General features: G+C 38.0%; 1 long non-coding RNA gene across 1 annotated transcript in view; it reads left to right on the plus strand.

The window, feature by feature from the left end:
* Window positions 1-9295, plus strand: part of LOC311441308 — a 54334-nt gene extending 45039 nt beyond the window's left edge. Inside the window, exon 4 of the long non-coding RNA XR_014695881.1 lies at window positions 9250-9295. This is a non-coding gene — a long non-coding RNA (uncharacterized lncRNA). The remainder of the gene's footprint in view (window positions 1-9249) is intronic.
* Window positions 9296-10631: the final 1336 nt, after the last annotated feature.

A 10631-nucleotide genomic window follows, 5' to 3' on the forward strand; every position in this document is an offset into this window, starting at 1 on the left:
CCAGCTGAGGGCAGAAATTTTAAGAACCCCAACGTAAACAATAATTGAGCATTTTGGTTATTCACATACTGGGGTCTTTCCAGGACTCCAGCTTGCAGCAGACAGGAATCCAGGTGTTAGAATTTGCATTCTAAAAATTTAAGAATGGCCAAGGCCTCTCAAGCTTACCTAACTTCTGGAAGTGTACAGCACTTTCAAATTTTGATCCTTAAATTATCAACAATAAATTTCTGTGTGAGATATGTGGCTAATATTGGGAATCTATCTGTTCAGATAATGTGAGTGTTCAAACACAGAATGCATAGTCAATTTAGTCACTGGGTTTTGAAAATGTAAGTTGTACTGCACGTACATGATTTGTAATACTACTGTTTTTAATGCTTTGTACTTTTACCTTTAGGGGTTGGTAATCATACCATTGGGTCCAAAAGGAAGGGAAAAAAAAAAAAAAAAAACAGCTTGGCATAAAGTAGTCATCTTTTCTGCCTGAAATGTATTTCAGTTTACCACTGTACTGCATTTTTAATTCTAAATTGAAATCGTTAAAAGGGGAGAGTACACTGGATAGACACCTTTCATTAAATGTCTAATTATATTCATAGCTGGAGCTGTAGTGATTACTCCCTGACCTTTAATAGAGAAGTTGCTCTCTCAATAATTATAATTGCTTATTAAACTAACTTAATAGTGCAGTACCAGCCCATAAAGACCTGTTTAAACTAGAGATTCAGGTAGCTCTTTCTAATTCTAGGCACCTTTTTTTTTTGGTAAGGCTAATTGAATCATAGCCATTATTCCACTGTCCTCTGAAAAGCAGCATTCTTGCTTTGCCAGTCACACTAAATCTTGCTAAACAATTGTGCAGCAGCATGTATAGCTAGGCTGCCTTTTTACTAATCTGCAACAAATGCCACTAAACCTAAGTGCTGAAATCAATTCACAAATAGCAGAAAACATTTTAAAATATTATATTTAAATTTAGGAATAATACATACTCTGTCATCCAGTTGCCTGAATGTGGAATCCTTCTTATTCAGGCGGAAGGGAGTTCAGATCACGTGGAAAAACTAAGCAGTTCAGTGGCTAGATAATGCTACACTGGAATAAAATAAAAATAAAATATAAAATAAAAAATATAAAATAAGAAAGGGTGATGCTAGAGATAAATGCAAATTTTAAACTTTGAAATTTTAGAGCAAAGTACTTCCTACTTTTTACTTGAACAATGGTCACGACTGTGTAGAGCTGTCCTAAGTGATGAGTTTCCTGTTTGCTGATTCAACTAGGAACAAAAAATTGATTAAACAACTTTAACGAAAAATCGGGAGGGTGGAATTTGAATGAATTTCGTAGAGACCATGTTTTTTATGTATAAAGTTTTTTTCTGAAATTAACACTTTCCCAGTTTTATTTCCAAAATATTCCTAGGCCTTCCTCCCCTTACTTAAAATAAATAAATAAATAAAACAGCTCATCAAAATCAAATTTCCAGTCATTTTGGATGACCTCAATCTGCATATTTCAGCAAATTAAACATTTTCTTACAGAATTTCCAACAACTCAAAGTGCAAGATGGAGCACTGATTCTCCTCTTGTAAGCTGAGTGAAAGCTTACCGTCATGCTTGTACTAAACTGAAAATTAAGAGTAATTTCATATAAAGCCAAGAGCCTGCTCCATGTTAAATGATGGGTAAACTTGGGTAAGTTATTTACCAGTTCCAAGTTTTTCAGCCGGCATACTCTACAAAGCCCTTGCTTCTGTGTATGACCACTTCACATACCTGAAAAATAAGGGGGAAACATATGATTAGAATCTGGTGTTGCCCCCAGGGAATGGTGAAATGAGCATCCTGTTTGAGGGAGGATGTGGTTTGCAGGTGGCAAAGAGGAACTGGAAATTTGCCAGTGTGAACACCAGTATGGCATTCAAGCTCACTCCATCAACTTCCCAGCCAACTGAAAGTAACACATGCTGCATGCTAATAAACATCATATGGCTCTTCAGTCTGTGGTGGGGAGGGCCAAAGCTGAAATTTTCTAGACAGACCAAGTACTGCTCTGAGATGCAAGATGATTTAATTAACAAGATGAGTTGTAAAGGCAGTATATGAATCAACAAAATTATTGTTCAGAATCACTTCAAGAAGTCATCAGCAATTTCAGAAGGTAAAAGCTTTTTGTGTGTGTGTGTGTTTGTGAGGGGGAACATGTGGCTAATAAGGTGGTGTCAAGAGAAAATTCAGGCTATTGGGAAACTCAACAGAAACTCAACTATGAAATGCCTAAGTGCATCTTCCACGGTATCTTCAGGCACTGAAACAGTGTAGTACTGAAATGCAGGAAGACATTTAAAAAAAAATTGTCAGTAAGACACTCTATGAAGGTTTATTGGATAGGTTTATTTTGTCATTTGTTATTTCAATGCTCAGTGGCTACCAGGCAACATAAAGGTCCTTAAATAAGATTATATTTATGGAGTTTTACTGCGTTATTGTGTTTGTCAGCTTCACTTGGTGATGTCAGAGAGGAGCCAGAGAAGGAGACCCACAGCTGGGGGCTGTAGGTTTTGGTGCTCTGTTTGTCAAATCTTTTGGTCGTAATGGTCTTATTAGAATGTGTTTTCTAGTATAAATATTAGCTAGGGGGTTAGGAGTTAGAAAGCTCTTAAATGTTTGCCAGAAGTGTTAACAAAAATGGTGGGACCTAATTACAGTTGAAAAGGTGCAAAACAAGTATTCAGTATGTAGTCACAAATCTTCATTACCAATCTCTTTCATGACCAGTTGGGTTTTTGTTTGTTTGGTTTTTAGTTTTCATAACTCCAATTCCGTACAGTCTGTAACAATCAGTCAATGTATAGAAAGTTAAAGAAGGATCTTATTGTTGGAGGGAATATGTCAACTTGGATTGTAAATGACAGATACAAAAAATGAGGAGAGAACAATAGGAAATGTTATCAGTCCTTCTGTAGGGCTACATCTGATAGCTCTGAATCAAAGAAGAAAAACCTGGACTGGATTCTTAGGCACCCTAAGTTAAATTTTCTAGATGAGCATAAACAGAAGAGATTTATAGTAGCTGAGATCTTGTCCCACAGGGTTTAAATTTCACAGTATATTTTACAGCATGTCAGAAAACCCCCATTCTTTTTTTCTGAGAGAAAGTTCTGCTGGTTATTCCTTCAGTGAACTAAAACAGTCCTGATCTCAGATAAGCTTTACTATTTTCTAAAAAGAAGAGTGTACAGTTGACTGTCTGTTATGGGCACACATTTAGGATGCAGTGTGGTTATCTAGCATCTAACAATGGTCCACAGGTATGGAATTGGCTTTAGCAGAATTTAGGTAAAAGGAATATATATGCTTCCGTTTCATGAGGAAAATGGCAATTCCATGTGTAAATCCATAACTTGTACAGCACAGGATGAACACTTAAAATTCTCATAATTCAGGAAAGCAGGAAATGAGATGGCATAATAAAAACTGTAGGGTGGTATGATCGTAAAGCAAGCTAAGCTCAATGCACAGACAGATCATAGCTGCAGTGGTCCAGATTCAAGTTTATTTGGGCAAGATGCTCAAGAATAAGACAGTATATATTCTTGAATAAAATAGAATTTCTTTCACATAATAACTATTCTTGTACTCAACTTTCTAAACCTTTGGCTTCAAAAATTATCCTGGAAGAGGGAGATAGTATGGAAGCTAAAACTTTATTCTCTTCCAATTTGGAAGGGTTTAGCATTAAAATCTTACAAAGCCTTATTTTCCACTGACTCTCCTAATGGCAGTAAAATGATTCTAGCAGCCTTGCAGAGTCGAACTGTTCCAGCACATATGCCATATGTTTTTCTAGTAACTTTAATGCACCGAGGCATGTCAGTCCAGATAAAAAACTTAGCTCTTTGAAATAAGCCCATTTAGGTCCATGTGTCAGAGAAATTAAATGATTTTAGGTTGTAACTTTTTATTTTTTTTTATTTTTTGGTGAAGAACTGGTATCAAAGAGAAAATTTCCTGTCATCAGAGTCGAGTAGTGCATTTATTTGAATCTAAGGCTCTACTGTCATGGAAATTAACTTTTTTTTTTGGGGGGGGGGAGGTATTTAAAAACAAAACAAAAATATGAATGCTGAAAACTATTTTAATTCCACCGTTTGATTGAGGATATAAACACAGCTGTGAAGAAATTCAGAGTGATGGTTCCCACAGCAACTGTAGTTCCACCACGGAACACACAACAATGTTCTTACATTCTCTTTTGAAAAAGAAAGTCTACCATTGTCTGTAAAAATCCAAGCAATTACGCACACATGGGGAAAGTTACATATTTTTGAAGGAACAACATTATTGAATTTTGAGCTTCAAGGGTTTTTCATTTCTCATCTATAATTTTCCATTAAGATAGGGTTTTGTACCACTATTTCTATAGAAGATGACAACACTTTCTTTTACAGGCACTTATTTTTGTAGTATTTCAAATGTGAACATCAAAGTGATTAATGGATTCCATTTCATTTCAGAAGTACTAAAGAGAACACTTCCTTAGTATGACTTCTGTAATCAGGTTTAATTAAAACAATTTTTTGTACTGCATAAAATGAGATTCAGATATTTATTTGAATGTAACTATAGTCATTTAATTAAATCATTAGCAATCACAGAGATGACATTATTAGTTCTAGCTCACTTAACATATATTTTAGCTTGAGGCAAAGCCATGGGCTAAATCCAAGACAGACAACTGTTATTTTTTTCCTTTCTCATTACCATAAAATTTTGCAAATGTGACGTATTACTATTGTAATCTGAAGTACAGCAAGCTCTAGCCAGTTTTACCTAAGACTGGAATCCAGTGTGCTGCATAACAGTTTCTTGGAAAAGAGAGCTTTTGCCATACAGTTTGTAGTTTAAGTGGACAATGCCAATGAAGAGCATGAAGGAAAAGAGGCAGATGCTGCTCCCAAACCTGCTACAGCCATAGCATATCTTCAGATGACCAGGTTTGAGGCAGTAGCCCATGTACTCTCCACCAACTCCACAGCAGTTGTAAATCGCCCCTCTTGACTCCACATTAACACCATTTCTTGTTTCTCTGCTTATATTTTGCTGAACTCAAAGGTCTGTCATCACTATTGATGTGAAAAGTCGGAGTGAGCATCTGTTCGCATGGATGTGTTGCTTTGTCAGCTTCCTTTTATTCTACCTTTGTGCAATGCAGGTTTTCTCCTGATGCTACTGACATTTCCCTTGTTATTTTTGCTGCAATGGGACTTAAAAATCTGGAGGTGAATTGGGCGCAATAGTACTTATGATGAGGATAAGAGAAAAGAAGAGAAGACTCTCTTAGCCAGTGACGCTCCAGAGGTAGGGCTTATCCTGGGCTCCCGCAGAGATCTCTGGGGGCACGTGGCATGCCGGGTGCTGTTCCGAGTGCTCCTGTTGTGGCTCAGAGCCCCCACCTTGAAACCAGAACCAAGCAAATGGTTGTTAGGCTATTAGAAGAGTTCCAACAGATGCAATTTCTGTATTGCCACAGTTCAACCCTAATTAGTGTTTTAAAACGCCCTCTCTTTGAGGTGGGAGAGCAGGCAACAATGTTTGAGAGGTGGGGGTGGGAGCCAGAAGCCAAATTGCAGAGTATTAGTGTGTTAGTGTGGGAATGATAATAGGAGGGTTCTCCTAAAAGCTGGAAGGACCCGCGGGGAGAACTGGGATACTTGGCTGTGGAGATCTTAGGCAGGAGTGTAATATGCTGGCAGTTTATTCCAATTCTCTCATTTGCAATTTATGAATAGATGAAAAGAGCAACTAAAAACAAAATACAAGTGCAATTGCCTTTTTCAGTCTTCATTAGCATTCTCCTGTTGAACAGATGGGGCTTCACTGGGTATTCTTATGTTAGGTTTTGTTTTGTTCTGGGCAATATTATGTTATTTTAATTATTTAATAGACTTAAATTTATCAACAGAACATCTGAATTGTCATGAACAAAAAGGAAGTTTTTTATTTTTCTCTTTAGAGCGAGGAGAAATACATCTTTCACTTCGACTCACTGGGATTTTACCTAGCTTCTGATTTTTCTTATCGACCTGAAGTCAAGGCCACATGCAGAAATAGATTCACTTTGGATTACAGACCACATCTAATCTGAGACTATCTTCCTTGTTAAGTTTCATTACCAGTTTAAAATTTACCTCATATTTTCTAAAGTGGTTGCTGAGATTTACAGATATAAAACATGTCTGCAAACTGCACCAGCTTTACTGTCTTCAGGTGTGTGTGCAGCTGTTCTTTTATTTTACTGTTTTATTGGTCTGTGGGCAGCAGAAAAGATTGAGATAGATCAGCAGTAAATGAAGTCTTTTTTTTTTTTCTTGTCTTTTTCTGTTCAGTCTGCTTGCAGTTATTTGCCTTCACATGGTGTGCTGTGGCTGGGTGGAAAGTTGTTGTTGTCATAACAGCTACAGAACTAAGTAACTTTTAAATAAATAATAGTTATTGGGGGAAAAAAAAATCTGGAATAAACAAGACTTTATTTGTCAAATTTAGCTAATATTTTCTTTAAGAAAAGGACGTGGGAATTCTGAGCTTTTAGACACCCTTCTCTTGACATTTCATTCCGGAGCTGACAAAACATTTGATTTTAACATCTGAGATGTCATTTGAAATGTGATTTAAGTAATATCAGCAGGTTAATGAGGCTTTAAATCTAAGAGGAAAACATAATTTTGAGTCAAATTAACTGTTTTAACTCTTCATTTTATTATGAACATCTAAAATGCTTAATGTTGAATCAGGCTTTTTTCAGACATTTTTTTCTTTCAGCTATCAAAAAGTCATTCTCTCATAGAGCAGGTACATGCGATATCCATACAAGACAGGAGACAGACTGGGGAAAGACAGACTGAGAAAGAGGCAGAAAGAAAAATATGTTTTCCTTCCTTATTTTTCTTGTTAGGCTTGACCTTTGCACTTGCTGCAGCCTTGTTCTGTGAAGCAAATGTTCATCATCATGAGATCTGCTCTGTCAGTCACTCCCAATATTAGCTGTCTTCAAAAAAAATCCTGGTGTGACAGGCATTGATAATTCAAAATGTGTGATAAAAAGAAAACAGACTATTACGAGGTGAGAGGTTTACAAAGCTGCCTGACTGAAACTACCCAAAGCTGGTGAAGATGGTATCTGAAAGGGAGGATTTGGGACAAGGTAATCCTTAGTCAATGATTTACAAAGAGATGTTTTCTGGTAAACACAAATCTAGAGGGGAAAGAAGTTGGGAAGTTACTTGGAAAGAAGAAAAAACACTCAAACACTCTTGAGTCCTGTTGGGCTTGGTCAAGGAGTGTAGGCAAAGCTGCCCACTGCTGGGAGGGTGAGATGAAGGGAAGGAGAGGTGGCTGCTGAGATATGTGGCTGGTGGAGGAAGTTGGAGAAACAGCTCCATCTCGGCTCCTTCTCACTGAAGAGCTTTCACATTTTGTTTTTATTTCTTTCCAGTCTAACTGAACGTAGCGTGAAGTTGGCTGTTTCTGTGATCTCCATCTCCTGTTTTCTTTCCTTCTGCTTCAGACTTAACTTTGCTGTGTTCTTCTTTTGCCACATGACTCATTTTTGTTGTCTTCTTCTGTTGCTCACCTTCTTGAAACTAACCAAGCATGGTCCCTTACTGTGCTGCTCTCACAAAGGAAGTATTTGCTTTTTTAAAATTTATGAGGCTGGAGATGGAGGGAAGCTGAATAATCAGAAAAAAAAAAAAAAAAAAAATTGAAGATTCCAAGCTGGGAGTTGAAAACAAAAGGAGGAAAGTAACAGACAAATCTTTAAATCAATGAATGACTTGGCTGAAATTAATTATGTGGTCTTACCAATGTTTATTAAAGTGAACCCAAGAATAGATACATGGGACAAAAACAAAATTCCACCCACGCCAGACAGCAGCTCAGGAGCTTCATGAGGCAAAAGTGTTTTTTTGTCTTCTGTAACCATCTGAGTTTTTCTGCTATGAGCTTTCCCACCTCTCCTTAAATCCATGTACTCATTTAGCATCCATAACATCCATTTCCCTTTGACCCAAATTGGGATTCTCATGCTCCTCTTTTGACCCTCTTCCATGCTCCACTCTTGAACCATTTAAGAACCTGTTTCCCTGCCAGGTGATGGGGTGCTGACTTCAATGGGAATTTGAGAAGCAGTTGGAAAGCTCGGTAATTCAAAAGAAATTGTAATGAAAGCATAAATTGAGAGGTTAGTAATTTCTTCTCTGGTATTGTGCTCTGTTCTAAGATGTTTACAAAAATAAGAAAAAAAAAAAAAAATCCTGCTCTTTCAAAAGCTTTCTGTAAAGAAACTTTGGGAAAAGTGGTATTGTCTCTGTGCAATTAACTGAAATGGTCAGTGTCCCGGGCACTTGACAGGGAGATGGCCATTTATAACTCCCAGTGTAAAATGAATAGTATCATAGTATCAACAAACCATCAGAAGAGGTTACCATAAGCAGAACAGATGTCAGGTCTTGTACAGTAATTAGCAAGAGGAAACAAGATGCTTTCTCCTTTACATTGTACCAACAGGTGTAGTAATTCTGCTGTTTCTAGAGAAATGTATTTCTCCATACATCTATTTTTATAAGCTTTTTGACTGAGTATACAGCCCTGTCTGACCTGTTAATTGTTACTTATTTTGCTTCTCTGTAGAGGTTGTCATTGCAGTGCAGACCCCGCTGCAAGCAGCTTTGTACTAGTACATGGGGAAAAGCTGTCTGTGCCTGAAAGACTGTAGTGTCTTCTTTCAGTTTGTTTTGCTTAGAGGCATCTCTGATTTATTTCAGTGTTCCAACACCTAAAATGTGTAATGCAATATTTAAATCTTTGTTCTGCTTCTCTTCAACCTCAGTTTTAAGCGTGTATCTGTACGGAGGCCATAGGCTTGCAAGTGGAAAAAAGCAACAGAGGATCCAAGATACCTTTTGGCCATCTGAGGGTGGGTCTGTGGGATCTTTGAGCTGCCTGGTACTTGCGAGAGAGCCCCGTGCTCCCAGGGGAGCTAAGCACACAGTGCTGGTCACACTGATGCTTCTTGGGGTTAGGTGCTGGGTAAAGCAGCAGCCATCGCCTTTTGGGAGCTGGCAATAGCCTCCTGTGGTACCTTCTGGTTCTGTGTGCCATGGTGGTGCACAAAGGTGGCTATAAATGTGGGGAGTAAAGCTTAACTTGTTGCCAACATTTTTCTTCTTTCTGTACAAGCAGAGCAACTCCGTTCACAGAGCGTGGAGGCAAAGGGACAAGATACTGAGGTTTTGCTGGGAAACCTGAAGTCCTGCTTTAGGAACCTGCCTGGTGCATAAGGCAAAGCATTTCTGTGTCTGAGGTTGTACTTTTGCAGCTTTGAAAGTAACTACAGTGATATTGACATGCACAGTGAAGCCCTTGGCGCATTGCAGCAGTCAAGGTCCCTAAGCTAGGGGTTGCTGTTGTTGGGAGCAAGAACCTAGAGTAAATGCTAGAGAATTGATATCACCCCAAGTGATTTCTGAAGCCAGAACCAGTGACCTGCATTTTACCCTTACTGTTTATCCACTATTTTCACTTGCTTTTTCCTGTCTGGTATTTTAATGGCAAATGTCTTGTTTTACATTTCTGGAGCCTCCCTTGTGACCTGCGCTGTTCCTGATCTGACTCCCCAGTTCCATTTCCTTGCCTGCCAGCACGTGGGGTTGCATCTTGACCTACAGCTGGGTCTCTCTCCCAAGAGAAGAAACCCCAGGCCAGCACAGGTCCCCAGACTTCAGAGGCCATGTTCCTTGTTACGTTAGTTTAATGTATTTACTAACCATCACTGAGCTCATGTTTCTCAGAGGTCTTTGTGGGTACCAGGGAGACTGAAGAATTACTCCCTGCCTCTGTTGGCCACAAATATGTTCCCAGTATGAAGCTATGGGAGAGTTGTTTTAATTCTGGATGGAAGGTTTTTTCTGCTGGAAATCTGGCATTGGCTGCCAACAAGTAAGAGAAAAATTAGGAATTCCCAGACTGTTCCTACCATATTACAAATCTGGCTTCTCCAACTATAGTCTTGGCATTCTTCCTCACCATAAAAAGAGTGCGAACATCTTGTCATACTCACTAAACTAAGACTTTGAGAAACATACTGGAATATTTGTCGAGGGAAACCATGTAACTTGAAAATATGCACATCTTGAATAAATCATTTATTTTTGAAAGACATGAAATAAAACTCATCTCTTGGAGTCATTTTATTAATATTGCTATTTTTTATGCTTCATAAATAAAGGGAGGGAGTGCTTTTTAGCTGTACATTGTGTTTAATTTACCCTATTGATTGGAGACGATTTTATTTCTAGTTTAAAACGTGACCTAGGGAACATTAAAAATGAAACTGTTAATAAGTGTAACATTATTAAGGATCTATTAAAAAGAAAAAAAAAAAAAAAAAGGAAGGGGTCAAGCTGATCTTTGTCTTCTTTAAAGCTAGAGAAATAACACAGATACTGCTATGGTAAAAAGAAGTGAGTGCTTTACCCCTAGTAAGTTTATACTGATCCTTTTCTTCCTTTACCTTGTTTTGGTTGTTGAAGTTCAAGGATACAAAGATTATGGATGAGGGCTTT

Source organism: Aythya ferina (genome assembly GCF_964211825.1).
Source record: "Aythya ferina genome assembly, chromosome: 9".
NCBI classification, from domain to species: domain Eukaryota; kingdom Metazoa; phylum Chordata; class Aves; order Anseriformes; family Anatidae; genus Aythya; species Aythya ferina.